The following is a 3,976-nucleotide window of genomic DNA, read 5'->3' as shown; positions in this document are numbered from 1 at the left end:
AATCTGTCCCACGAGAATCGACGTCAGATACCAAGGAATACCAACAGCAACACATGATGAAGTGATGATTCAAAACTTCATTGAAGAAACACTCTACGATACTTATGTAATTTTTAAAGTTTAGAGATTATCTATTCTAGCCTTAACCATAAATCAGATAGAGTAGAAACCCTGGGCGGAATAGTGCGTGATTTACAAACGACACAAGTTACACAAGCATTAACAGCAGTACCATCAGCATCATCAGCATCAGTAGTACCGTCAACACCACCAGCATTAGCAGTACCGTCGACATCACTAACAATATTACCGGCATCAGCAATGCCTACTACACCATAAATTCCGTAAACTCTATAACTACCTCAGATATCGACACCACAATCATCAACGGATATATTGTGTCAACAAGTTATGAAGTATTAACTCATTTCTCTAAAGAATTTATATGTATATTTTATATATATGAATTTTTTTAAAACCACAATGTATTTTTTCGTACTAAGCTATTATGTATGAATTGAATAAGGGTACATACTACTCGGTTAATTCATATTACTAATATGCTATGATGTACATCCTTCGTCAGCAACTTAATCATTGTTAACTACAATCTCTGTTTCAATTCAATGAATTCCATTTCATAATAAATTAAGTGTATTATTCAAATATATGTATGATTTTACACTTTCATTATCGATGCACTCGAAATTTTTCAGACAACACCATTCGTACCTTGCGAAGTTCACAAAATTCAACGAACACTAACACCATTTACTGAAGAAATATCAATAAAAATGAATAATGAAGTATTGATTCATGATTTCATTTATGTTGAAGAAATAATCCACGAAGATTACGTAATTTCTAAAGTTTTAGGAATTATTCAATTCTAGTTTCAGCCGTAAATCAAATGAGTTTAAATTAATGTTAACTCATTAAATCTATATTACATCTGAAGAAAATATACATACCTATATTTTTTCATAAAGACTGTAATAAAATTCTTTTGTACAAAATATTAATTGTAAATTTTTTTTAACGGGTAGGTAATACCCGAGATATATATATATATATATATATATATATATATATATATATATATATATATATATATATATATATATATATATATATTCACAATTAATATGTTACATTCTTCGAATCTGATTAAGAAAATTATCAACTATACTTTCTACTTTCACAAAAATATACATTCTTTCATAGAAATCAAAACAACCATACTCATTCAAACTCAATTACATATTCTGATTTTGAAACCTCAGAATTCAATTCGAGATATAACCGGTACCATCACTTTTAGATTCCTACATCTTTCAAAGCTATACTTTGACTTCAAAACTGTGTAAGAACATCATATGTATATAAACGACTACAATCGGTGTTCAAACCCTTCAAAATTCCTGTAGACACTCCAAATAATGAACAATCAAGATGATGATCCAACCATATGTTACCAACAGTTATACACCTGAAAAACTTTCGAAACCAAAGTCATAGTTTAATACGTATCCATGCCAGACCCTTTAGTATTTATTAGCTAAAATAACTTTTCAATTCCGTTTAAAAATAGACAGTTTTATCACAACTCCAACAAGACAACTTCGACTTTTCAATCAAAACAGCCTTATTATAACCTCGATAGATATGTTTCCCTTTCGCCAACGTTACCGGGGAACCATTTATGTTCCATCACATTAGCAATAAACTTACCAACAACTTCACTGATCTTTGATCTTCTGAAAAATCGTTATAATTATCAAAACCCCATCATTTACTTATCTGCATCTTGTAACGAGAATTGCCATACGAATCATTAGGAATTAGTAATCAGTATTTTGAAATCTCGCAGCATGTCGACGCCAACAGTTATACATATAACGTCTATCTCCTAGACTTACATACTACGAATGTGAAGTTTCTGAAAAACACCCCGAACTGCGCAATAGTTCTCGAGATGCTGATGAAGTAGCAAAAACTATAAACGACCTTAACAGTAAAAAGTTTGATGATAAAGAATAGTGTATTGGAAAAGCACAGAAAAAGAGAAGGTTTGGAACTGAAAAACGGATTGAGCAAACCATGAAGGAGGCTGTGGACAAATCACAAAGACGAAAACTACCTTCAAAGGATCCAAATAATTTAGTATCTGCTAAAGTCATTATCGAATACCTTACTCTCGACTCTAAACCCTTGCGGACAATATTCTTCATCATCCTTTGATATTAGAAATTCTAAGATATTTTCGTATCTTTCATTATAAATATCGTCCATATTTCTGAAGATATTTCCAAAATTATTCTTATCTGGAATCATTTGGCTCCTCACGTTATCTGTATCACATCATAAAGGAAACTATTTTAGTTTCTAAATTCTGAAACATTCGAGTTTAAAATAGGAATATTTTTGAAGTAGTGTTGGGAGCTGAAGCATGAGTTAGTATAATATAATGACACTTGATCAACGTGATTATATTACAGTAAGTCATACTGAGTTTCTAAATGGAACGTGATGATTCATAGATCATAACATCATCATGTGCCATGTTATACGACTCTTGTATTCTATTTAACCTCTAAAATATCAAGAAAATATTTCTTGATAATTCGTCCTTTTTTGAGGTATTCTGGTAATTTGACAAGTCAAGATCGTGCCATTATAATTCCCTTCTTAGAACATTAACAATGTTCATTCCAAAACTTATATCTACAAATTATGGACCATTATAAGTGGTACTTACTTGAAAGAAGAAGAAATGAAAGGACAAAGCTCCGAAACAGAAATTGGGGTATAAATCGCAGCAAATAAAAGAAAGCATTAACTGGAGATGACAATAATTATGGGAGACAGAAGCAGGGACATGGAAATATAAGAAAATATATAAAATCCAACAACCACCCAAAAATTATAAATCATATATATCAATACATATAGCAATATAAAGACACGGGAGAACTAAAAACACTATAAAACCAAGTGTATAGTAGAAGTAAATAGATTCTTCCGGTGGTAGATGAAAAAGAAGAATGACCGATATGCAGGATAGGAATATATCAAGAAGCAGAACTGGATGGAGCATATTGATGAATACTTTAAAATATGAGTTGAGGGGGAAAGAATAGAAGTTGTGAGTTGTAAGGAAACGAAGGAGGTGGATTTATAGGAAAATCTCCGATAGAGCAATCAAAACAGATGATTGCATTTAAAGCAGATCCTAATTCCCTTGATTACCGAAGAATCAAAATCCTAATACGAATATTTCTCCAAATCTCTTGAACATGGAAATCAATCCTATCAAAAGATATGACGAATCTATACCTACTCATTTCACTCTTTTGGTAATAGCTTCACTCGTACTCTTCACAAAATCAAATGATTTTATCAATATTACTCATTGATGATAAAACCCTAATCTTCAGCTTATATGCGTCATGAAAACATACTTATTGTCAGCCATGACCATCCCAATCAAACTTCGGGACGAAATTTCTTTAACGGGTAGGTACTGTGACAACCCAAAAATTTCCGACCAAATTTAAACTTTAATCTTTATATATTCCCGACACGATAAGCAAAGTTTGTAAGTTTAATCTCAAGAATTTTAAACTGTGTTCATACATTCATTTAACCTCGACCAAATTCCAAAGATTCACGAACCATTATAGGAACGGATATGATTATATATGTATATATGTATATATTATAACTTGAAAATGTCAACAAAGTATTTAAACGTATAATACTTTACACGAACGTAATTATTTAAAAATAGCTATCATCGAAATTAGAAGATAATATCGAATGATTGTTTATTAGATACATTGAATGATGATTACGAGTCCCTATTGAGAGGTCCACTTTGATTTAGGAAACTTTTCCTTTTTAACGGTATTCGGAATAATTGGTAGAGTGAATTGCAAGTAAGAACAAAAGTATCAATTAACGGGAACTAGACAAG

Source organism: Rutidosis leptorrhynchoides, chromosome 5, assembly GCF_046630445.1.
Source record: "Rutidosis leptorrhynchoides isolate AG116_Rl617_1_P2 chromosome 5, CSIRO_AGI_Rlap_v1, whole genome shotgun sequence".
Taxonomy (NCBI): Eukaryota; Viridiplantae; Streptophyta; class Magnoliopsida; order Asterales; family Asteraceae; genus Rutidosis; species Rutidosis leptorrhynchoides.
Note: the sequence above shows the minus strand (reverse complement) of the source record.